This window comes from Narcine bancroftii, chromosome 14 (genome assembly GCF_036971445.1).
Source record: "Narcine bancroftii isolate sNarBan1 chromosome 14, sNarBan1.hap1, whole genome shotgun sequence".
NCBI lineage: Eukaryota > Metazoa > Chordata > Chondrichthyes > Torpediniformes > Narcinidae > Narcine > Narcine bancroftii.
The window spans coordinates 12763420-12790644 of NC_091482.1; the positions used below are offsets into that span (position 1 = coordinate 12763420).

The 27225-nt window shown below is 40.6% G+C and overlaps 1 protein-coding gene and 1 long non-coding RNA gene across 6 annotated transcripts in view; both read left to right on the forward strand.

The window, feature by feature from the left end:
• The window catches only part of taok1a (TAO kinase 1a), a 143489-nt gene that overhangs the window by 40448 nt on the left and 75816 nt on the right, over positions 1 to 27225 (forward strand). Inside the window, exon 1 of one of the 5 annotated variants that reach the window (XM_069911000.1) lies at positions 4561 to 4579. The exons of the other annotated variants lie outside the window; for them this stretch is intronic. The gene's annotated coding sequence lies outside the window, so the exon portion shown is untranslated. Of the gene's footprint in view, positions 1 to 4560; positions 4580 to 27225 lie in introns of those variants that run through there. 5 annotated transcript variants of the gene reach the window in all.
• LOC138749391 (uncharacterized) lies at positions 7671 to 10156 on the forward strand. The gene is made up of 3 exons (XR_011348604.1): positions 7671 to 9101; positions 9188 to 9300; positions 9569 to 10156. It is a non-coding gene; the product is annotated as an uncharacterized lncRNA (long non-coding RNA).

Sequence of the window (27225 nt, forward strand, 5' to 3'; positions counted from 1 at the left end):
AGAGCAATGGCTGTCTTCCCTACTGCTTTGGTTTCAGCTGCGTGGTGGATTATGGGTAGGGAAGACGGCCATTGCCCTGCTGCGTATTTATGATGGGTGGCGCTACAGCACCAGTCACCTCGCCTCCATCGGATCCAAAAGATGCTACCTCTGGATATGAATGGGATGCTGGAGCAGCCTTTTCGGGCTACTGTCTGAAAGGTAAGTTCCCATTTTTCATCTGATCTGTAGCCAGTCACAAGGCCTGACATGAAATGGCCTAGTTGAAATACAACATAGGGTAAAATTGGAAAGGACTTCCCTGAAGTGTTATTAAAAATAAATAGAAACTTAACTATGAAGAAATAGGATGGTTAACTAAAAGCTTAAAAGTTGAATGGCAGTGATGGGGAAATGGTTGGAAGGCACAGAGCAAGAGTTGTAGATTGCATGACTGAGGCTGTTGAGTATTTGGATGCCACCTATAGGAGTAAATGTGTGGGTTTGCAAGATCAGAGTCAAATGTAGAGGTGAACTCTCAAGTGTGCAAGGATAATGAATAACAATGTTAGGAAGGAATGAAAGCACAAATACATTTAAGTATTTGAATAGAAATAATTAGAGCATTTTGAGAGTTTTGGAGGTGTTGGTCTGAGTCTGAAGTCAATCGAGATGATAGACAATAGAAATACAATAACTGCACTTGCTGGAATCTTGAGCAACATTGAGAACCTAGAAGGTCTAGCAGGTCAGACAACATCAATGGAGGGACATGGATACGCTGGTTTGATAATGGAGTGGCATGGTTCACCACATAAACCCCCCCCCACCGCAAAATCGGAGTTTGGAGGAGAACAGGCCAGCAGAAGCCCCCTGTGCCGGGTGAATGCCACCCATACTGGCTGACCTAGGACCACATGTGCTGGCTTAAGGCAATCTACCAAAACCATTTCTTTCCTGTGGAGCAGTCATTCAGTACCACCTTGAAAGGACCTTCATATAGCCGTTGCAACATCGTCCTATGCACATCCCTGTGCGGCAATACATGAAGGCAGTCCTTGAGTTCAGGTGGAATGTATGAAGTCGTAGTCCCATGCTGCCAGGCTGGGATAGGTGCCGTTGTGTCCATCTTCTCCCTTAAGCTTGTGAGTATCAAAGTGGGAGATTCCTGCTGCCCATGTCCTGCCAGAAATGAAATCCCCTGGGACCGTTAGGGGGACTCTGTAAACCAATTCTGCAGAAGATGTAGCTAGATCTTCCTTAGGTGTTGTAAACAAGTACCCAAGGCTGTTCATCTATCCAGTCCAGTCCCTTAAGACATGCCATGAGAACTGTTTTCATATGACGGTGAAAATATTCCACTAAGCCATTGGACTGAGGATGATAGGCCGTTGATCAATGCATTTGCTTGCCCAGCAACTGTGTGATTGTGGACCATAACCGAGAAGTAAACTGAGCTCTTCTGTCAGATGAGATATGCATGGGTAATCCGAAATACATTATCTAATTGGCGATGAGGGCTCTCTCACAAGTGAGGCGGAGGTGTCGGAGAGTGGGATGACCTCTGGCCATCTCTTGAACCCTGTCTACTATTGTGAAGAGGTGAATAGCACCCTTGGACTGGGGCAACAGCCTGACAATATCCATGTGGATGTGATCAAACCTGTGATGTATGGGTGCAAAAACCTGTAGTGGGGCTTTGGGGTCTGGCACTAGATGAATGTCCTTGCCCAAGTGCAGATTTTCTTGCACAAGTGCAGATTTTCTTGCACAGGCCATGCCACATAAGTTTTCTCACCACGAGCCTTGTGGCTGTCCTAATCAAAGGGTGAGTCAAACTATGAATGGCGACAAAGACCTTATGTTGTTACGCAGCAGGTACATTGAGCCTGGGTTGGCTGGTGGATGTGGCACAAAGTAGGGAACCATTTGCTGGACCAAAACATATGTCCTCTAATTTCAGTCCCGAGATGGGAGTGCGGTTCCTGGCAGCAGTGTCGTCTATACTGGGTACCAGGTGAATGGAGGGAAGTGATGGTGGTGAGGGATAGCGTGTCGTCGAGTAGATTGTCCTTCCTGGCATTTATTGTAGTTGTAAACTCTGAAATGTAGGAGAGTTGTTGTTGTTGTCATACTGACCACAGATCTGACATCTTGGTGAAGGCAAAAGTCAACGGCTTGTGATCCATGTAGACCGTGAACCCTCTGCCCTCTAGGAAATAGCAGATATGCCATATGGCCAAGCAGAGGGCAAAGAGCTCCCTGTCAAAAGCACTGTACTGCTCCAGTGGTCTCAAATGACGACTAAAGAAACCTCAGGGTTTCCATGTGCCATTGATGAGCTGTACCTGGACCTCACCTTCCACAGTGCCTGACGCATCCATTGTCAGGGCATGTCAACCATCAGGTGCACCAGCTTAGTGGCTCTCACTAGTGCTCCTTTGACAGTTGCAAATGCGGCTACAGCCTCATCATTCCATTTCAGTTCCTTGAGATGTCCGGTCAAGAATTTGAAAAGTGGTTGCGTGACTAGCTGCAGCTGGCAGGAAATTATGGTAAAAGTTAATCATGCCAAAAAACTCCTGCAGACCTTTAATGGTCGAGGGCCTTGGAAATTTGCAAATGGCCTTGACCTTGGAAGGTAGTGAAACTGTTCTGTGCTGGCCGAGGAAATCGATTGATGTGAGGCCAAAGTAGCAATTGGCCAAATTGATTGCTAACCCGTGGTCATCTAGCCGCTGACATAGTTGACGGAAATGGGCCTGGTGCTGCTGCCGTGAGTGGCTGGCGATACGGATGTTGTTCAAATAAATGAATATGAAATGCAGGGCCCGGGTAACTGTGTACATTAGGTGTTGAAATGTCTGGGCCATTTAAATCGAAAGGCATACGAAAGAATTCAAATAGCCCAAACGGGGTAATCAAGGCAGTCTTAGGAATGTCATCCGGGTGAACTGGGATCTAATGGTACCTGCGCATCAGGTCATTTTTGGAGAAAATCTTAGCTCTGTGAAAGATTGCAGAGAAATCCTATACATGGGGAACCGGGTAGTGATCTGCCGCAGTGATTCCATTCAGACGCTGATAGTCCCCACAAGGTCTCCTCTATGCAGACGCCTTAGGTACCATATGCATCGGTGATGCCCAAGGGCTGTTGGAGTGGCAAACAATCCCCATTTCCTCCATGTGTCAGAATTCGTCTTTAGCCAATCGCAATTTATCTGGAGGAAGCCTGTGCGCTCGAGCATGCAGGAGACGTCCATGAGTCGGAACTGCAGAGTAATGATGTTGGGGAATTCTGCGAGGATTCTGATGTATTCATTGGTCCGAGAGCGTCATTGAGTCGAGGCGAAGTACGGGCAACACCACATGCTGCAAGGTGAGGGACTCAAAAGTCTTCAAATTAACTAGGCTGCGACCTTTGAGATCTACTAGAAGGGAGTGTGCTTGCAAAAAATCAGCTCCCAGGACTGGCTGTGATATATCAGCAATGGTGAAGAACCAGCTGAACCGCGACAAGCCGAAATTGAGTGGAATTATATGTGACTCGTATGTCAGGATATTGTTGTTGGTGGACGTGAGAGGAGGGCCTTTCTTTCCTGAACACACGTCTGGGCCAAAGGAGGGAAATACGCTATCCTCCTGTCCAGTGTCGACCAAGAACTGATGGCCTGAGTGTTGCTCCCAGAGAAAAAGATTGTTCTTGTGGCCAGCTGTCGTGGCCACGACTGAAGCCCAGCCTTTCCCGGATGCGTGCGGGGGGGGCGATGGAAGCGGTAGACTGTAGCTCCCCATCTCAGATGGTAATAGCACCACTGTGCTGCATCCGGTCGAGTCTGATGCCGCCCCACTATCCGGAGTGGGCAGAGTTTGTGCTGTTTGCTGAGAATCCACTGCACACCCAACCAAAAGTCTACTGCTTAGAGTGCTACAACTCATCAGCACATGTTGCTAAGTGACAGGGATCATTAAAGTTTTTGGCCAAGAGAAAGTTGCTTGAAAAGCAGACAGGGCTTGTGTCCATCTCTGAGAGCATCTTGTTCATTAGTAGGAGTACAGTCATCAAGGCTGTCCACATGAAGAAGTCGTGCTGTGCTGCCTGTTGTGACAGGAAAGGCAGAAAATACATATGAGCAGGACTTTGGCATCATACTTGTCGCTGGCTGGAGGCTGGTTAAGACATTGAGCATATGCCCTGTGGTGTCTTGGTCCAGCGATGCAATGACACGGTAGTACTTCGTTGTATCAGCGGTAATCCAGTGTAGATGGAACTGGGCCTCGGCCTGCTCAAACCAGACCTGTGGATACGAGGTCCAAAGTACTGGAAATTTGGGCACAATGGCGTTCTGCGCATCCATAGTGGGGTCCAAAATGTATTTTGGACCATGGGGGTCACCACTGTAGCAGATGGTGCAGTGAATAGAGCACAACAGAAGTTATTTGTGAGCTGAACCAACAGAACTGTTTAATGGAATCTTCACAGGAATTTAAATAATTACAGTTGACGTGTTATTACAATCAAACGCCCTCTGAAGTCATGCGGCTCCCAGAGTTCTTTGTGCCCCCTGGCCACCGGAAACTCCCGATCCTGCAGTGGCCTGTAACTACGGATGCCGGTTTTATAATGGAGGCCACGTAAAGCATAAAAGGAATGGGGTGGGGCGGGTGGGCGAGCTAACAGAATGTGGGACAAATGAAGGGAGGGGTGGTGGAGAGACAGCTAAGAGAAGAGACCACTGGGCATGGGTTCGGGGAGGGGGAGATGGATGTTTGAGATATAGTAGCAAGTTCAGTAGCAGGTAAATGACAGATTAAAAAGTGGAATTGGATGTGCATGGAGGTTACTTAAAATGTAAAATTTCAATGCTCATGCAGTTGGGTTTCAGGCTCTCTAGGCAGAATATGATGTGTTCTTCAAGTTTACAATCTCCTTATCTATATAATTGTTGTCAGAAAAGGATGCACAAAATCATTTAGGTGCCATTTCCACATGCACAGAGCATCTTTTAGCTGCTCCCTGTGGGGACTATCAGAGCCAGCACCACCAAGCTGAGGAATAGCTTCTCCCAGGGGCAATGAGAATGGTGAACGACCAAAGGAACCGCTCACACTAACCCTCCGAGGCTCTCATTTGCACAAAACAATATTTATTTTAATAGATATTAATACCTGTACTTGTCAAGCATATGTATTATTTGTCTGTACGTATGTCATGTCTGCACCAAGGAACGGAGAATGCTGTTTCATCGGGTTCTATTTATACAATCAGTTGGCAATAAACTTGACATTTATCCTCACCCTGCCAATGGATAGGGCCTGAGGACAAACAGATCTGTGTGGGGAAATAGCAAAGGAATTGAAATGGCTGACAATCAGGAGTTAAAGACAGTCCCTGCAGATAGAGAGCAGGAACTTTGCAAAGCGCTCACCAAATCTTTGCTTGGTCTCACCTGTGAAGAGAAGGTTACATTGAGTGCTCTGAATACAGTAGACCAGGTTGGATAAAATTCTGACTTGTCTGGAATGTCTGTTTATAGTCCCAGTTGGAGGTAAGAACAGAGATTTAGGGACAAATATTGCACTTGATATAGTTATATCAGCTGGTGGTTAAGGAGTGGTGGGATAAGTGAGGAGGAAAGAGCAAAACAAGAAAACACATTGGAGGTTAGGGTAGAAGTTGGCAGCAAAATGGATGAAGTCAACGAGCTCATCATGGTTACATGAAGCAGCACCAAAGTAGTCATTGATGCAGTGGAGGAAGAGTTGAGGCTTGTAGCATGGATTGCTCCACGTAGCTAACAAAAAGGCAGGCATAACTAGGGGCCCATGCGGGTACCCATGGCTACCCCTTTAACTTCGAAAGTATGTCAAAGGAGAAATTATTGGTGAGGACAAATTCTACCAGTTGAAGGAGGGTGGTGGTGGAAGGGGACTGGTTGGTTCTATCATCCAGAAAGAAATAAAGGGCTTTGAGGCCTTCAGTATGGGGAATGGAGGTGTATGGGATTAGATATTCATGAGGTGATCAAGTTTAGGGAACTGTTATCCAGGTAGCTGTGGGAGCCTGCAGGTTTATAATAAATGTCATTGGATAATTGATCTCTCGAGATAGAGATAAAGTTTGGGAGCGGGACCAGATTCTATTTCATGTACCCGATTTGAAATGACAGGTCCATGTATGTATGGCTGCACTCTGGATTTGGAGAAAATGGGAGGAATCAAAAGAGAAATGAAGAGCGAGAGCATGTTCCACCAAGTGGAGGAAAGTAATGCTAGTTCCAGAAAGATAGGCAAGCTGATATTGTATGAAGTTGAATATGGTTCTAATTTACTTAATGGGCAGAAGGTACTGATTTTTTTTTCCCAATCTGGTTTCAGAATCAGAATTCAAATGTATTGTCACGAGTAATCATGAAATTCATTGTTCTGCGGCACCATTACAAATGCAAATATTACTTTATATTGATTAATAAAAATAAATTAGGGCAAAAGAAGAGGAAGTGAGCTCAATGTCCATTCAGAAATCTGATGGCGGAGGGGAAGAAGCCGTTTTTGTGCCTTTCTGCTCCCGTACCTCCTTCCTGATGGTAGCAGGATGAAGAAGGCATGACCTGGGTGGTGAGGGTCCTTGAGGATAGAGGCTGCTTTCTATAGCCATCACCTCTTGCATGTGTCCTCAATGGAGTGAAGATTGATGCCCAAGATGATGCTGGCCAAGTTCACAACTGTCTTTTCCTGCACCTCCATACGTGGCAGCTGGGCAGAACACTCTCCATGGTACACCTGTAGAAATTTGCAAGAGTCTGATGACATACTAAATCTCCTCAAACACCTCAGAAAGTATCGTGGTGAGCCGCCTTCATGATTGTATTGACATGGAGGCCCCAGGACAGATCTTCAGAGATGTTGACACCCAGGAATTTGTTGTTCTTAACCCTTTCCATTGCTAACCCCTCAAGACTACATAGCAATACTCAAAAGTGCTGAAGAAATACAGCAGTTAATGTAGAATTTACAGGAAGTAATGGGTAACCAATGTTTTAGGCATGACCCCTCCATCAAAGTACATTTGGATTAGAAATTAAACTCTGATCATTGTAAATTAACATATTTAAAAATGAAATCTCAGTCAATAGCCTGACAAATCTGTGCATGGTTTTTTTTCACTATTTACCGTATATTCTGTTTATATATTAAAATATAATATTTTTAAGGTGATGCGCTACCAATATTAATTGAAACTGAATGCAAGTTACATTTGCTGTGTGATTAAAGGTACTGCGCTCATGCTTTCATCACCATACTGAGTTAATTGGGGTACAGGCCTACATGCATTAACATGAATCAGAAAGGACGATCTGCTGAGCCTTGATCCCCAGATAATTAAAGAAATTAGAATTAAAAATGGCCTTCATATGTTCTAATTGAATAACCTTACAAGTAATACTTTTTATCACAAGGCATTTGCGTTCGGATTTATTTTTCAAGATTAGAAACTCTTCTGTTTTAAGTATTTTGAGAAAAAAAGCACTTACAACTGATGTAACCAGTGGATTTGAATATTGCTGATTGCCTTGCGAGTTGTAGATTCATAGTTCTTGTATGAATCAACTATATACTGTAGAGTTTGTTCAGATTTTTAAAATTTAAACTATCAAATGACTATTTTAACATACAAACTTCCAAACTGGACTAAATTATGGTCTTCTAGAGCAAGGCTCGGCATTACCAAGCTGAGGTTGATGTCTTCAGGACATGAGACTTCATGTCAAACAGGTTTGGTAATGGACAATCATTACACAATTTCCTTTGGTATGTTATTGATCTGCACTAATATATATTGCTATAAGAGTTTATGTAAATGATGCCTCAATTCTGTGAATGTTATTGCATTTGAAAATAGTATTTCTATGTTAATTTGGTAGCTACAAATATTTGTTTAGGGCTTTTGACCATATTATTTAACAGGTTTTTGTACTGTTAATCAGAAATCTATAACCAGTGTCATATAAGCTTATTGCTATGAGCATAGCTAAAAACAGGATTAAGGAATTGTCAGGCCAGGAATAACTATGCATTCAGATGCTGGTTGAAGATGATATATTTGTCCGTATGAAATCTAATATGTTTTACACATAAATTCCACGATATTTCTGTAACGAATACCCGCCATTAAGCCAACTTTGGTTGTTTACACTAAAACAAGCAAAGTGTGCATTTTTCTGGGTCAGGGTATATTTTTACACAGCAAGCTGGCATTGCAGGAATAAAAGAGGTGGAACATAGAACGTGCGTCGGCGCCTCGTGTGATGCCTAACATGCATCGGATGTATCCTTCAAAACAAAAATGGCGGTAGATCTTGATCTACTTATGATACTAGCTGTGAACATGTATACCACTCTTCGAGTGCAGACTAATTCTGCTTCCATCTGCGCATCATACACAACTTCATGATGCGCCTATGGTTGCAGAATTCGTGCGAGCAACATATTTGTGTGATCAGAAGTACATTGGAGGAGAATTTGAAGAGAAACAGAGAGCTGTTTGATGCAGAAAGGAATGCGGACCTTAGACGGAGCTGTTTCATTCTTGTGAGTCAATTCGCTCTGCTCTCTGTTAGAAAGATGTGGAGAGAGAGAGACCACACAGGCCCAAGTTCTGGTCTCATGTCCTCAAAGATTTTGATGAAAATGAGTGAAGGAGTCATTTTTGTATGTCTCAGGACACTTTTGCCTTTGTTTTGGAACTTGATCCACACCTGAGGCACAAGACAACAAACTGGTAACAGCCTCTGCAACCTTGGCTTAGAGTCGCCGTTGCTTTGTGGTAGTATGCTACCTGATGTGAATATCAATGCATAAGTTGTATTTCAGTGTCAGTGTGGCCATTGTGTGTGTGTGTGTTGGTACACCAAGTTATTGGAGCATTGAAACGTTTTGTTGACCTGCCGAGTGGCGCATGACTTCAGGAGACAATGGACAGATTTGCAGAACAGGGTATCCAATGTGTGCAGATACCCTTGATGGCACACATATTTCCATCAGAGCCCTTCATGAGGACCAACTAGCTTACTACAATCAGAAAGAATGGGACTCCAGGCTGTTGTAGACCACAACTACTGGTAAGGATCATGCCCTGAGTTACAATTATTTCTATTTATTAATTAATGTTTCAGTCAATCTAAATACAGACTTTTTGTGGTTCCAGCTTCACAGATGTGTATGTGGTTGGCCTGGTTGCACCCATGATGCTCGAGTTTTAGCCAACCTGCCCATCTACAGAAAGACTGAGGATCAAGGCGGTACCTCTTCCCATGTGAAGTAAGTACAGTAGTTTATGAGTGGATCAGTCAAACCTGTTTTTGTTTTAATCACATGTCACCATATAGGATACAATGCCATTGAAATGTTTATATGTTTAAACTCGGTGAATGGCTGACTGAATCTACTTCAAATGATATTCATGACAAGTCGAAGGGTAAGGTTCCATCCTGTTAATGTAAAACGGCCACTAGAAAACATTAGTGAACTGATTGTGATCTCAGACATTGCATAAAGTACTTACACATCTACATTGCTCTGTCCACAGAAATCCAGAACTATTAATGGAGTGGAAATACCCGTGCATCTAATCGGAGACCCAGCCTATCCCCTCAGGAAGTGGTTGATGAAGGGGTTCACTAACTCGATCAACGGCAGCAGAGCTTTAACTTCCATTTCACCTCAGCAAGATGCTGGTGGAAAGTGCTTTTGGACATCTCAAAAGTCGCTGGAGGTGCCTGGCCAAGCAACTTGATATTTGCACCACTTTTGATTCAGACATTGCTGTTGCCTGTTGTGTTCTACACAATATATGTGAAGTCAACAAGGAATGCTGATCTCCCTGAGGAGCCTGGTCAGGTTGCTTATCAGGGTGCACAAGTGCACAGTCACCAGGCGATCCTTGAAGCAATTATGTCCTTTCTCTAAGTAATTTAAGCTAGTACATTATAGCTTTTAGTAAATGTATATGGCATTTGTCAGAGAATTGTAGTCAACAGGAGACGTAAACAAAAATAAAAAAAAATTCAGTTGTGAATAACCATTTACAAATAAGCAAAATGCCAATAACCATTTGCAAAAGTCACATCACTCCAGCACCTGAAGGAGAAGGGAGAAGGTAGTTGAAATGACTTAGTTGCCTCGTCTGAGTCTGCTGTGGTGCCTGAGAGAAATACTGGCTATGGTGTGCAGGGGTATGGCACTGTCATTTGTTGCACTGCAGCAGGAGCATAATGCTGTCATGCAGAAGATGACATGAGAGTAGTAATCTCCCATATGATTGAGGCCTGGTTCTGCATTTCTTGTTGGAAGTCTTTAAACATGGCCAAACCCTTTCATCTCTTCAGATTGGTCGTGTCTGTCGGCTCACATCCCTCCTCAGCCCCTCCCTCTCCACATCATCTCAGTCCATAGACAGTAACATTTCCTTCATATCCTGGGTCACCACCTGAACTTTTATAGGTCTCTTTTTTTCTTAACCGGCTAGTACCTTTAGAGAATGGAGCACAAGCTACATTAGCAAGACCTCTCTTTATGGGCAGACACACTTACAAAACACATAACAAAAATTGTTGATCACAAAAAGAAATAAATTTTTATCTGATCGATATTGCTGGCCTCTGTATCGATGCCACTCGGGACCCTGGCATCAAGTCTGCTGCTGAAGGAAGGAGATGCAGTTGGAACAATATCAAGGGACGATGGATCCTCCATGTTACTCAGGAGAGCATCCAGGTGTGCTGAATGAGCACCAGTACAGCATAGATCAAAATATGGGCAGTCAAAAAGTCTTCTGCCACTCCTGCCATTGTGGTCGTTTACCTGGTGGTATTTCTTACGCAGGCATTTCAGTATTCTTATGATTGAGACTTGTCCCTAGAACAACCCTCTCTAATATTTGGCCCCCCCTCACTGAACCCCTTATGTGGCGGTTAATTTCGTTCTCAGCTCAGATGGTGAGGAGCTCGCGGATCTCAGCATCACCCAGTTCGCAGACATCATGGCCGTTCTGACTGTTGGTTTAAAATGTTCAAATCGTGCACTGAAACATGACACACATTATGCGATATCAAAACGTCATATTACGTTCCCCAGTTGGACCCTGAATGCCAGAAGTGCCTTTTACACAGACAGCATTCCAGGACTGTTACTAGGTCTTCTGCTGGATAAAAGCCGGGACTCGAATGACCCACCCCCAATTCTGTCTCTGTGCTCTTTAGACATCAGACATTCCATTAAAAAGGAGCAAATATCCCAGAACGAAAAGGCTGTGTAAAAAACATGTAAGATTGAAACAACCGTCTTTGAATTTTATAATTTTGCTGATTTGTGCTTAATGTTACATTCTTATTACATTAAGTTGTAATTAGGGCTGTTTGGGGGGGGTGGGGAGAGGAGTGTGGGGGCTGGTGGCAGGCTTCCGGGAGACTCTCAGTGGCCTGCTGTCATTCCCTGCACTGGTTATTGTTATGTTGAGAAAATGTCAGGTTCGAGGGAGACAGTCTGGACACAAAGGTTTGCAATCAGATAGTACTTTCATTAACACCCAACAATTAATGGAAGTGAATGGGAAAATTGTAGTGGGAACAAAACAGATTTGCACACAAATTATAAAAAGCGTGGAAAAATGTGTGCATAATTTAATAAAACATACACACACAATTTTTAAGAGTGAGAAAATACGTGCACAATGTATAAAAGAGCGTGGGAAAATCTTTTGCAAGTATTGATCTATAGCTGTGCATTTCAAACTTTTCCTTTCCACTCACATACCACCTTAAATAATCCCTTACTAATCACTGCTACCTATCGTCGGGGGCTGTTGGCAGGCTGTTGGGGGTGAGTGGAATGGGGCAGTGGGCTTCAGACTGTTCAAACTGAGGACAAACTTACAGACCAGCTTGCTCACCGCACAAGGTGATGAGACACCTGGGGACAGCTGAGAACGAACGGGGTGGTGGGATCAGTGTGGGGGCTGGTCTTTTATCACAATACCACTCCCTAACACTAATCTCCTCTGCCTTAATAGCTGAAGCTCTGTCAGTGACTGTTGAATGCATTCAATAAATTGAGCATTCACACCCTCCTTCTGTAGAGTTCCAGATTCAAAACCCTTTTGATACATACTTTTTATCTTCTTCATAAATGATTAAACCCTATTTTGAAAGACCAACAGCCACCCCACATCTTGTTGAATTTGCAGATTGCTTCACCCTGATTTTTTAAAAACGTCCCTTTTCGGCTTTTTTTTGGTTCATTTGCTTCTGTGCTTGGTGCTTTTTAATGCTCTCCAATTTTTCTCACAGTTTTGTACTATTGATAATCTCCCATTGTTTCCCTGCATTTGGGCATAGACAAAGTGATTAATCCAGATTGGGTGGGACACTTGGCAACTGGGAAGTGAGGAACTATGTGTTAGGGCTGTGACTTGACAGGAGATGGTTATGTGTAGTTGTTTGAAATGGATTAGTTAAGTGGATTTTGAGAGGGGTAGAGGGAGAGAGGCATTGGTTGTTGAACAGTGTATATAGGTCATACCCTAGGTTACAGTCCTGCAAGAAGTGGCATATTCTGCCATGCATGTAGAGAAGGGATACTTGGCTAGAGCTACAGATTGCAGATGCTGGTAGAGGGAGAGATATCTTGTGAAGGTAAAAGCTGTTAGATTTAAGAAGACATTTAGAATCAATGTCCAGAAAAAAAATCACCACTGTGTAATAGCACATCTGCACTGTACATAAATATAAGCTTATTATTTGTATCACTTTTTAAAATAACAAAAAAAATCTCAAGATACACCCAGGTACATTATGTAAGACCTGGGGAAATTTAATTTTTTTAACTTTGGACTCTCTATCATTTATGTTGCAGTTGTATGTCTGAGCAGTTTTGATGCATTTAGATTGTTATTTTAAACTATGCATAGTTTAGTCAAACTTACCCTGATATGTATATGTTAACAAATTATTTGGATGCACTCAATTGAATGAAAAGATAAATTATTTCTGTAATTTATTTCTACAAAGAAATCTGAATTTTGTTTATTTTTATTTCAGCTCTTCAAAGGAAATATAGTTGTTTGGAAAGGCATGCATCAGTGTTTCTGAACTAGAATGATTTTCAGTTGCTCTTGAAAGGAACTGAAAATGTAGCTGGAATCTATGAACTATATTGGGTTATCTTTCTGTGTGGATAGAAATATATAAGTTTGTTTCAGAAGACTAATATGCAGGAAAAGTGGAGGCAAGGGTTCCAAGATAAGGTTGGTAAAGTTGTTTTTGCCGATGTTAATGAAAATTGCAATTAACACTATGCTTTACCCCATTTTGTAGTGCGTTTGCAATATATTGTAAACAGCATCTGTTGCTCATTTCTGAGGAAATTAACTTGGTACACATTTTAGTGTGATGCAGCTGAGAACACTGGGTGATGTGGACTTTGGCCCGATGGAGTTATTTTGAAATTGGAACTGGTTATGTTGTCGTGTATTGCAATTTAGTCTCAATATATTGAAAGTAACTTGGATTTTGAGTTCATGTTGTCAAAGGGAAGTAACTACTCCAAGTGCCAGCATGTTGTATTCATGTGTGAATGAGCAAGACAGACCTATGTGAAAACATCTTTTAAACTAGCATCCATTGAGAGCAGGCCAGTTGAAGATAAATATGTTATTAGTGCAGAGAGAAGGTTTGGAATTGATATTATACTGCTGTTAGTGGACTGGTGTGGCATGCAACAGTACAATCCTAAAGCCTCTGTGTAGAAGAGAGCCATTTGACTATCTGCTGGCAGAACAGTTGAAATCTGCTCTTACACCTCTTATATTTTGTGCTCGCCTGGCTTTGTGCAAAATTCATGCTTCAACCTTGCCTTTCATCATTCTCCCCGCAGGGGAAATAATAATTACATATTTACTTTATTAAAACTAACCATAATTCCAAAATTCTTGTGTACATCTTTCCAGTGATCTCACATTTCAAATTTCTGATTACTGGCATTAATATTGATGGAGTGTGGTACACACAGTTGCCTGATCTTGGCCAAACAGGTGCTTGGAATAAAAGTTTAGCATGACTATAATTTCAATCTTTCTACACAAGATCAATATTATTTTAAAATAGTTAACCACAACTTCGAGATACTCCCATCAAGAAGAAACCTTATTTGTCAAGACCACTCATCCACACTGAAGGTGGTTCGTTGAGAATGCTGTGTTGCACCCTGTTCCAAGTCGAGCAGTGAACAGCAAGTGAGAAGGCAGAATAATTGGAAATCTTGATAGTTTGCTTTGGCGTCTCACTTACCTGGTGTGATTTGCCATGCTCCCTCACTCCACTTGCTATGGCTCAGGTTGTTGTGCTTCCTCTCCACTCAGTGAGAGCTTGTATCTAAAAGAGTGAACTAAAGCCATGAAGGATCTTTAAGAGAAGTAGCATTTAATAGCCTGGAAGGACCGGCATCATCAAGTCCTGAACATGCCAGATTTTTGGAGTTTTTCTGTGATAACCCATTTTGGAGTAAATTCTGATACTGTTATTCCTGAGTGATAAATGAGGTATGAGTGGACAAAATTATTTTAACGATCCTAATCTACAGATAAAATGTTTGCTGGATTTTCAATCAGTTACGGCACCAATCAAAATTAATAAAACATTGCATCCTTTTAATAAATATGTTAACCGTTCAAAAATTATTTGTACAAAATTAACAGCCATTAAATTTACTCCAATATGTGGGTTACATGAATTTGTTTACTTTTTAAATTAACTAATGTATCATGACAGGTTCTGTTTTAATGCTCCAGGCACAATTTGTATATTCATGAGGTTAAAAAGTGTGGTCAGAACTTTTGTTTTGATGTGTCAGTGTTGGTAATTAATTAATTTGCCATGAGTTTTGTTTTTGATACAACCAATTGGTTTGAGTTACAGGGAAAGGTTGTGCAGACTAGGGCTTTTTTCTCTGGAGCGTAGAAGATTGAGGGGGGACTTGATCGAGGTGTTTAAGATTTTAAAAGGGACAGACAGAGTCAACGTGGATAGGCTTTTTCAATTAAGAGTGGGGGAGATTCAAACGAGAGGGCATGGTTTAAGATTGAAGGGGGAAAATTATAAGGGGAACATTAGGGGAAATTTCTTGACGCAAAGGGTGGTGGGAATGCGGAATGAGCTTCCGGCAGACGTGGTCGAGGTGGGATCATTGGTTACATTTAAGGATGGACTGGATAGTTACATGGAGAGGAGAGACTGGAGGGGTATGGACCGGATGCTGGTCAGTGGGTCTAGGAGGGTGGGGATTTGTTACGGCATGGACTAGTAGGGCCGAACTGGCCTGTTCTGTGCTGTTAGTGGTTATATGGTTATACCTATTGACAGGTGGAAAAACTAGTGACAACTTGTTCATCATCGGAAGCAGACAATCTAGGCTAAGTTGTGGTTTCTTTGCTATATCAATAGAATAATAATAGAATAGAATATCAATAGAATAACTAAATACATTTTTTGTGGCTGGCTAATTTTTAAAAAAGTATATGCCAGACATTAATCATTGTTCTAAGTTTAGTTTTTTGGAAGGATGTAATTTGAAGGAAAATTTAAATGCAGAAAGCTGGTAAACTTTTCATTGTGCGTTGAAAGGGGACTTGTGTCTGTATGAACTCATTTGATTGAATCTGGGCCAGTTAACTGGGACAAGCAAGTCCTTCATACCGGTCTCAAGGACAACTGTTGAAAACTTTTTTCAGAGCACATCTATAAGAATACTGTTTGCTGTACCAAAAAAAATCTCTAAAGGGAATTAGATGATATCTCTGTGTTTTTGTAAGAAAAATTAGAGTGCTTTATGTTTGCTCTTCATGCCAAGAGAATTTTTTTCATACTTTATTCAGTGAATTGATTAATAGCAGTGTAGCTATATACAGGTAAGTGTAGAATTGTTCTTATTCAGAAAGTGAGTGTCAGCTTACTTTTCTCTTTAAAATTTATCCATTTGAAAACTATTTTTTCTGTATAGATACAGTTGACGCTGAGTCAAGATTTGTAAAGTTCCAGAGGATATAGGTGTGAAATAATTGAAGGCTTGTTGTAAAACCTCTTTGAGTGACAATTTCATGAGAAAAGATTTTCTTGGGGGTGGGGGGGGGGAGGAAACGGACTTAACTGTTCTACACATTTGTGTTCCTCTGTGCACCGAAACGAGTATCACTACCAGTAATTCACAAGTGTTGTTGAATTGCAGTTACCAGATTTGGGTGCTGAAAGGATCATTGCAGCTAGAAAAATGATTATTTAATGATATCAATGATGTTGGACGTGCTGGATGATGCAGGAATTGATTACATGATATCAGCAAATTGTACGTTGAAGATGGTTAGTTCTATGTGCATCGACTCTGGTAATTTTACATAATGTTACACAGGCACGGAAAGAAGTACAAAAACTCAGGTAAAATTGGCTGTTAATTTCTGGGATACAGAATTCAAAGGAGAGGGTAAAATAAATGGATAAGTTTTCTGTAGAATGAGAAAGTTAATACTGGAGTTCCTGGGAATATGGTTACAATTTTTTTCCGTTGCATTGTTGCAGCTTTTATATCATTACTAACATGAGAAGCTCACCTGTTCATCAGTTCATTTATGCACTAATTGGTATCCAGGGAAAGAAACAACAAAGGTAAAAACCATAGGAAGTAAAGATGTATAACTGACGTTTCCAGCCTGAGCCTTTCTTCAAGGTCTACCTATGGACACTGCAAGACCTGCTGCGTTCCTTCAGCATTTCTGTGTTTTTACTAGAATCACAAGAAATAAAGGTTCTTCAGCAAACATAATAGAAATTAACCTAGGAAGATGCGATTTTCCTGGGCTTTGTTTTCAGTTGGAGATAGTGCAGTGAAAATAAATTTTGGACAAGAACTTCAGTGGAAATTCCAGGTTTGACCTAAACTCAGCAGTTTTTCTTATTATCTACCATATCACAGGATTGCTTTCTGGGTACAAATACAGTCTACACTGACATTCCACTGTAAGACTGTGAAAGTTTTGTGATCTCCATAGGTACTTTCAGGTGGCTAATATGTAAACCCGCATATTCTACCCCGATGCGGCTGTCGGGAGGCGCCTCCAAGGAGGGATAATCGCTGGAGCACTGAAGTTCCCCTAGGCACCTGAATGCAGCCTCCTGAAAGCGGCTGCTAAGGGGATGAGAATCAGCTGGCGAGCACCTGACAGCCCCCCTCCCCGCTGCCCCTGCCCCCCAGCGCGGGATGTCAGGGCAGGGACAGCCGGCATGCCGCCGCCCCAACCCTGACATCCCGAAGGGACAGGAGCCGGAATGCGCTCCGAGGAGCCTCCCGTGCAGCTGTCCCTTTCAGGTGGCCAGTGCTGCATTTTTAGCGATGCCATCTGAATGACCATTCCACAGGTCTGAATCTTGGTGGAGAATGCACCTGAAAATGGCTAATGATGCCACATCATACCCTTCCTCTCAGGTAGAAATGAAGATATTTCACTACAGTCCTGCCCATCTCTCACATGCTTATCGATTCCCCATTGATTCTTTTGCAGCTTATCACATTTAGATTGTTAGAATGGCTACTTCACCAACCAGCATATTTTTTTTAAGATGTGAGAGAAAACCAGAGAATTCATCAGAAACCCACATAGCTGCAGGTAAACAGGATTGAACAGTGGCACCTTATATGTACTCTGAAGTTCTTGCTATTCATAGAATTCAGACTCCAGCCAATTTTTTTTGTTCATTGCATGTGAAATCAAGGAACTACTGAAAAATGGGTAGAACAAAGTCTAATGAATTAAACAAAATCTTAGCTGAAGACTCACATTCCAGAATTAGCCACCATTAGACTTGTCTCTTGACAATGTCATCAGTATAGTTGTTCCCCCATTAACTGCTCCTGATATTTGGTTAGGGATTCATCAGGACGAGGGGATTCTAGAACGAGAGAGTAGAGATTTAAGAAGGACCTGAGGGGCATATTTTTCACTCAGATGGGAGACCCTATCTAAAAGTAAGGGCCAGCGGAAGCTATAGAAGCAGGTACAATTTTGACTTGCGTTTAGACAGCTATGTGATAGGAAGGATTTAGAGGTTATGGAAAAAAGCACCCAAATGGGACTAGCTTAGCTGAGCTTGGATGAATTGGACTGAAGAACTTGTTTCCATGATGGAAAACTATGATTCTATGGTATAATTATTCTGTGGGATAATTTCAAGAAAGAGCAAAGGAATACCTTGATTTCCTTCCCATTTCATCCCAATTAACAAGATCACCAAGTATTCAGTTGTTAGTACATTTGTGGGATCATTTTCTTTGCAGATTTGTTCCCATGTTTCCTTCATACAAAAGAACTCTGAAAAAGTATTTCATTAGCTGCTATGTTTTTAAAATGTTATGAAAGGCTGTAAGTCATTAATCTTTCCATTTTTTCTGTTTCTCTATTTTCTGCATTCTGTTTGATGCAACACTTTTAAAAAAAAAACTTTAAGCTCTCCAAATGACATAAAATCTTTCAAAAATGAAAGATCATATGGAATTAAGGGACAAAATCAAGCTCCAGTTCGTGAATGCTTTTAATAATTTCCCCCCAAAATCAGGATATAACGCTATATAGAATTAACTTGGATGAAAATCATTTTGGTAGCCAAATTCCCTTCAGTTTTATTGGAATTTTTTTTGGCTTGGCCTGTGGTTTTTTAAGATGACAAGATTATATCATCGAGTTTCACTTGACCTATGCTTTTTAAAGTTTCCAAGGCTGGTTGTAATAAATCCTGAGTTAATTTTGTTATTGAGTGATTTACAGGTACGTACAATTTTATAGCACCAGGTCAGAAGAAATCAGTATAGTTTTATAAATAAGTTTGACCTCTTTAAAATGTTACAACTTTATTAAATAATGTGCAGATTAGTAAGAAGTTCCTAGCTCAGTGAGAAACAAAGATAGGAGGAATTTGTTTTAAATGGCCAGTCATTTGCTAGATGATGATGTATACATCATTTAAAAAGTAGATCAGAACACATATTTTCCAAAATCTATTAATGGTCACGGGCCAGGAAAGTTTCTACTCTGGTTCAGCTTATTTCTGAAACACATAACACATGAATGCGCAACAGGTGGCATGTAGGATGTTAAGTAAAAATCAGTAAACCCAAGGTATCTAATCTGGAATTTAAGAAAGCAAAGCACGGAATAGAAACAAGAGCCGGAATATGAGTGGTTTGCAATTAGTACTCCACAAATGATAAATAACATGTCAAAGTTCTGTTGATTTCTGTAAATTTCATTTTAAAATGTTTTGGGTTTTTTTTCCAGATAAAGTAGCATCAGGGGTGATTACAAATGTGTTAAGAATATCTTTGGGTTACTTGTCAGATAGTAGTAGAATCCTAAATCACCAAATCAGTTGTTTCTTTTGCTTATATTTTTTATAAATTAGTGTGAATTTATTCATTTTGAAAATTTTATCTCCCTATATTTTTGCCATACCTTAACAAAATGATTATCTCTATATGGCACCATTCTTAAAATCAATTTTACCCACTATTGATAGACTAATTTTGGAGGTGGGGAAGGAAGAAGATGGGTGTAAATCTCATGACTTGAACTTTACTGGTCTTGTTCTAACTGTAGGACCCTGTGATGTAGATACCACAACCAAAGAAAATGTGCTTTTCTGTGCTTTTTAAATACCAATGTAATTTTTATAAAACATTCCAAACTCGATAATCCTGTTTATAAAATTGAGCACAAATAAAGCTTCATGAAACTTAATGTATAATTTAAATTTAGGCCTTGACATTATTCTCTGAACACCTCTCAAGACCAATGAATTCTTTTTTTAGCATTTTTTGTCCAAAACTCTGAAGTATTTTAGGGTCTGATTAAAGTGCCAGTAAATAAATATTTCAATTTCCAATCTTTTTGAGGTAAATGACATTTGGTTATTATTTTGTAATTATTTTATTGCTTTCAACAATAGGCACAGTCCCAAATCTTGTTGGTTCTCCAAAATTCCAGTTCTCTCATCTTTTGGGAAATATTCTTGTCTTTTTGGTTCACCTCCCTCCCCATTGAGCGAGGTGTTCGTTGTTTTTCCTACTCTGTACAAGCCAATGCTACTTTGTAACTTGGCGCTCCATCACTAACAGCACACTTTCCTCGACTTTTGATCCAAGCTACTCAGATATTTTGAAAGAGTAACCCTGCATTTTTGCATACTCTTTCAAGATTCACTTTATTATCATTAGTAATAAAACTGTCATATTACATAAAATTTCTTTTTGCCTGCTTCAAGGCAGACAGATTCGCCACTGGCAGAGATATGGTCTTCAAGATGATCATCAAATCAAAAGTTATACAGAAGAATCAACAAGGTGAAATTAAACAAAACAAGGCCTCGGCACAGGATGTAAATTTTCTAAAGAATGATCATAACCTTGTAGTTCACCAATAAGAAGCAAATTCAAAATTTGGTACCTTTAGCTCAATCATTGGTAAATGACTCTTGACATACTCATCAAGTTCGTTTAAAATGGTTTGATCTCAGAGGAACTTTGAGTCACTAAAGAATAGGAGCCAATGCTGATTTTCTTCTCCGTGTGCCCTTGGTCCAGAATTATTACACATCTCTTTGATGAATTCGTATCAGAAATTCTGGAAGAAGCTGGAAATCTGGGACAATGAAAATGCATAATGAGTCCTGCATGAGATTGATCCTTGATTTTTATTGACTTTATATTCCATCCAGGAGTGTGGGTCATACCCACACTCCTGTTCGGCTCCGAATCATGGGTCCTCTACCGACACCACCTACGGCTCCTAGAACGCTTCCACCAGCGTTGTCTCCGCTCCATCCTCAACATCCATTGGAGCGCTTACACCCCTAACGTCGAAGTACTCGAGATGGCAGAGGTCGACAGCATCGAGTCCACGCTGCTGAAGATCCAGCTGCGCTGGATGGGTCACGTCTCCAGAATGGAGGACCATCGCCTTCCCAAGATCGTGTTATATGGCGAGCTCTCCACTGGCCACCGTGACAGAGGTGCACCAAAGAAAAGGTACAAGGACTGCCTAAAGAAATCTCTTGGTGCCTGCCACATTGACCACCGCCAGTGGGCTGATAACGCCTCAAACCGTGCATCTTGGCGCCTCACAGTTTGGCGGGCAGCAACCTCCTTTGAAGAAGACCACAGAGCCCACCTCACTGACAAAAGGCAAAGGAGGAAAAACCCAACACCTAACCCCAACCAACCAATTTTCCCTTGCAACCGCTGCAATCGTGTCTGCCTGTCCCGCATCGGACTTGTCAGCCACAAACGAGCCTGCAGCTGACGTGGACTTTTTACCCCCTCCATAAATCTTCGTCCGCGAAGCCAAGCCAAAGAAGAAAGATTCCATCCCATAATGCATTTACCCACTAAGTGAGAGTTGAGGAATTTTTAAAAGTAAAATTTTAGCAGCTCATTGATATTTTAATATATGTGCATATTGAATATCTAATAAGAGTATGACAAATTGACACCGTACCAAGTCAAATTGCAATGCATGTGCAACTAGTAAGTTGACAGAAGTAAGCCATGAAATGCCAATCATGAAGACTATTTGAGCATTAGTGTTTTGCTGTATTGAAATTTAATTGATTTTAGAAATAGAGTAAAAGTACTGTGGTCGGGATTGGATGAACTTTCACAGACTCTCTTAATTGCTGTACTCATTTGGTGTGGAATTTGATGAATTGTTCATGTTTAAAAACTAAGAATTTATCTTCAACGTAGATGGTTCTGCCTAGTAAATGATTATGTGATTAAATAATAGTAATCTTTTTGTAATAAAATTGTTGTAGAAATCCTGCATAGGCCCTTCAACACCATGATTTATCACTAAGCAAGGTAGTGCCTGATTTAAGGTATCATTTGTGTTGTCTCAATATATTATGAGAGGCCTACTTGTTTGCAACTGCTGACCAGAATGGAAACAAAGCAAAGGGCATTTATGATGGAGGAGTTTCTGAAAAAGACATTAGTTTTTACATAGGGTATTCAATTGAAATAAACTTCAATGTTTACTGGGTAGTTTCTGATGTTGATTTAGTTGTATACAGAGCCAGCTCTTCAGCGCTTGACGTCCTGCTTTGCGGAAACTGCCAAAGTGTTTGGCCTGGAAGTCAGCCTGAAGAAAACTGAGGTCCTCCATCAGCCAGCTCCCCACCATGACTACCAGCCCCCCCACATCTCCATCGGGCACACAAAACTCAAAACGGTCAACCAGTTTACCTATCTCGGCTGCACCATTTCATCAGATGCAAGGATCGACAATGAGATAGACAACAGACTCGCCAAGGCAAATAGCGCCTTTGGAAGACTACACAAAAGAGTCTGGAAAAACAACCAACTGAAAAACCTCACAAAGATAAGCGTATACAGAGCCGTTGTCATACCCACACTCCTGTTCGGCTCCGAATCATGGGTCCTCTACCGGCATCACCTACGGCTCCTAGAACGCTTCCACCAGCGTTGTCTCCGCTCCATCCTCAACATCCATTGGAGCGCTTTCATCCCTAACGTCGAAGTACTCGAGATGGCAGAGGTCGACAGCATCGAGTCCACGCTGCTGAAGATCCAGCTGCGCTGGGTGGGTCACGTCTCCAGAATGGAGGACCATAGCCTTCCCAAGATCGTGTTATATGGCGAGCTCTCCACTGGCCACCGTGACAGAGGTGCACCAAAGAAAAGGTACAAGGACTGCCTAAAGAAATCTCTTGGTGCCTGCCACATTGACCACCGCCAGTGGGCTGATATCGCCTCAAACCGTGCATCTTGGCGCCTCACAGTTTGGCGGGCAGCAACCTCCTTTGAAGAAGACCGCAGAGCCCACCTCACTGACAAAAGGCAAAGGAGGAAAAACCCAACACCTAACCCCAACCAACCAATTTTCCCTTGCAACCGCTGCAATCGTGTCTGCCTGTCCCGCATCGGACTTGTTAGCCACAAACGAGCCTGCAGCTGACGTGGACTTTTACCCCCTCCATAAATCTTCGTCCACGAAGCCAAGCCAAAGAGAAAAAGAATAATAATTGAAAATGACTAACTTTACCTTGCATCTCAGGCATATACAGTTTTTCCATTTATTTATCTTTGAGTATGAGGCAATTCAGTTCTTCAACCTGAAGTCATTTGTGTTTATAGAAAAAAACTAAATTCTCTTAAATCTTTTGCAAGACTTTTCCAGCCCATGGAATTGCACTTCTGAGGAATAAATCATCATTCAGTGTCATTAGATAAACTATAACTGAAGTTTGTTTGCTTAATATATTAATTGCAGTAATTGATGCATCTTCATTAGGCATATGGTTAATGTAGTGTTTCGTGCAACGTGGTGACAGCACTAGTGATTGGGACTGGAGTTCAAATCCTGCGCTGTCTATAAAGAGGTTGTATGTTCTCCATGTGTCTGCATGGGTTTCCTCTGGGAGCAGCAGTTTCCTCCCATAATTTGAAAGGTTAATTGGGTGTAATTGGACGGCACAGTCTAATGGGCCAAAATGGCCTTGTTACCATGCTGTATGTCTTGATTTTTAAAAAAAAGTATATAAATCTAAGATTCTAATTTTCCTGTTGATTTGAAAATACAGATTGTTTGGCTATGAACTTGGTTTATCAACTTTTAACCAAGCATTTTAAATATCCTATTCAAAAGAAAAGGCCTAATGTTAGGGTGGAATTTGTTTTGCTGTATCTTTTAAAATAACAAAGTATTTCTGAAATAAAGTTTAAAATCCTTGTTGTTTTTGTATAATGTGAATGGCTATTGACTGAATTATTATACAACGAGGAAGTAAAACCAAAGAAAATATCTGAATTTTATTTTTCTGGACAATGTATTTAAACCATTTTCATAAAATCAAACTGATTGCCTCAACTTTATCCTCTCATCCCTTTTAATTCTGTTGGGAATCTTATTGGCACCTCTCTTCATCCAATCAATCATCTTGGGTATTCCCTCCATCTCAAGGATGATTTGCTTCCACTGGAATTTTTTTGGAGGATCAGTAGAAGCCTATGCATGATTTCCTCTAGATTACATTGGTTTCATAAGACCAAAAATATGTTTTGAAGATTAGCCCAACATAATATTCAAAGGACAAGTCTTGCAATTAATTTTTAAAAATTGACAAATTATTTTAGTGAGAAACAAGAATACTTTGCACTTTATCTCCAAGTTTTGCATATAATCAATCTCCACAGATGTTTAGCTGAGCTACAGCTCAGCGTGTTAATGTACACCTTGCTTAACCTGTTGAGCCACTGAGAACTTGGCAAGTATCAACACAAAGATGTTTTTAATGTACAGTGCAAAACATACACTACATGGTTTCTGTTCTTGCTTTGAAGTTGTAAATCAATTACATACAGGATCATTCTTTGTCACCAATGTTAAATTTGAAATAATTTTGTTCTTGTAGAGTCCTCTTAACCAATGAAACTTGAAATAAATTTCTTCCATTGAAAGTGTAAAATACAATGTAAAGGTAATAATTTTAACTTTTTCATTTGACACTTTGGCCTCGAAATCTGAAGAAGGATATGGTTGTCATTGAGGGAGACTACCACAGGTTCGCCAGATTGATTCCTGGAATTTCAGAACTAACTTATGAAGATAGATTTGGATTATATTTCATTGGAATTTAAAATGGTGAGAGAGCATTGCATTAAGATGAATAAAATTCTGACAGTACTAGACATGTTAGATGCAGGAAGAATGTTCATGATATTTGGGAAGTCCAGAACAAGGGATCATAGTCAAAGGATAAGGGGTAAGCCATTTAGATCTGATGTCGAAAAATTTCACTCAGAGAGAGTTGGGAATTTATATAACTACCTACCATGGAAAATTGTTAAGGTCAATTCATTAGATGTATTCAAAAATGAGTTGAATATGGTTTTATGGTTAAAGAGATCAGGGGAGTCATGTATAATGACATGTATACAATCTGTTTGGAAGAAAATTCAATCGTTTTTAGAATATCTGTATAAGATTAAAATAGTTTTCGATCCAACAGTATTTTTATTGGGTAGTTTTCAACCTCTGAAAGGTTTGGGATTAAATAAGTTTCAGCTTGCTTTTGTATATTTAGCTTTATCCGTAGCGAAAAAATGTATTGCTAGTACGTGGAAAGATACAAATATGATTGATATTTATAGATGGCATAATGAGATGAAATATTGTTTAATAATGGAAAAAATTACATATGTTTCGTGTGATAATTATAATTTTTTTAATTAATAAGTGGTTGTTAAATTCAGAATATTTACATTGATTAGATCATAATGTGTATATTTAATTTTTCTTTAATATTTTTTCTTTTATCTTTCTTTATGGCTCTCCTTAGGAGAGTTGGCTGAAGGAGGGGGGTTCTTTTCTTTTTTTTTTCTCTTTTTATATATAGAAAATAACGTTCATGTTTATGGTTAATTGTATATTTCATATTATTTGTTTTTTGAACGAATAAATAAAGTTTAAAAAAAAGAGAGATCGGGGAGAAGGGAGGAATAGGTTCTAAAGTCATGTGATCAGCCATAGTTATGTTGGAAGTGATGCAGGCTTGAATGACTGAATGGCCTACTGCTGCACCTCTTTTATATGACTATTTATAGCTTCAGCAAGATAGTTGAATCTTAGTTCAATTGGAAGTTTCTCCAATATTTTGCTTTTGGAAGATGGACAACTCCAGTTTGGGAGAGGCTGTCAGAGAAAATTTGGTAGGTTTTTGCATTGATCTTTGTAAATCTCAAAAAGGGAAGTTGCGATGCGTCAGTAGTCACAGAAACACAAACCTTAGGCTCTAACTATCTCAATCACTCTTGAAATCTGTTGTTCACTGCTCCTCATGAAGGTTGGTTGGATTTTTTAGTAGGCTGGATGCTCTCTGCGTACCCTGCAGTAGTTTGGAATAGGCTGGCTCTGATGTTTTCTGACTAACAGGGCAGAATTATTGTACTCTCTTGCTTGTTCATGGAGGGTCAGTTCTATCCTGCAGCCTTCTGGAAACTTCTCTTGACTTGACCAATTGGATGGTAAGGTGGGCGGCCACTTTTATTCACTGCAAAAGATAATGAGTTTAGGGGCAAGCCTGAATACAACCCTATAGACAATATAGGAGCAAGAATCCAAGGCCCCATTCAGTCTTCCTCTGTATTTCTCTCTTCCTGAACCTACAGTATAATTGTGTTAAATAAGAACATGAGAAGTTGGAGCATGTGGAGGCCATCTGGCCTGTTGGGCCTGCTCTGTCATTCAATAGCATCATGGTGGATCTGATGATGGGCTCATCAACTATTTGCCTTTTCTCCATATCCCTTAATTCCTTTATAATGTAAACATCTATCCAACCTTGTCTTAAATATATTTACTGAGGTAGTTTCCACTGCTTCAATGGTCAGAGAATTGTGTAGATTCACTACTCTGGGAAAAGAGAGCAGCCAACCTTAATGCCTTGCCATTTCTTCTTTAATGATAGCTTCAAGCATTTTTCCAACCACAGATGTTAACTAACTGCTTATACTTACCTGCCTTTTGTCTACATCCTTTTTTGAAAAGTAGGTGAAATTCACCATCTTCCAATTCCCCATCAAGAGAATTTTGGTGAATTATCACCGAAGCTTCCACTATAACTTCTGCCATTTCATTCAGTACTCTGGGATGCATTCCATCAGGACCAGGGGACTTGTCTATCTTTAGGCCCACAAGTTTGCTCAGCACTTCCTCTTTAGTGATAGCAATTTTATCCAGGTCCTCACCTCCCATCGCCTCCATAACTCTGTCTTTGGCATGGTAGACACATCCTCCACCATGAATTCAGAAGGATGGACAGAAAGGCAAGGGAAGTGAAGTGGTGCTCTTAGTTAAGGGTGATATTAAGGAAGTAGTGAAACATAATACAAGATCTATCAGGGCAATAGAGAAAGGTGATACAAGATCTAAGGAATGAAATGTTGAATCCATTTGGATAGAGATTAGGAATAGGAAAGGGGGGAAAAATCATTTATACACTCTACTTTTTAAAATCTTTGCTTTTTCCTTATCCACACTCTTTCTCTTTATCCATCCTTCTCCAATCTGTTGAATCCACTCCTACTATTTAGTTGAAAGTTCTATCCACTAATTAAAGAGTCTTCATGTGGTCA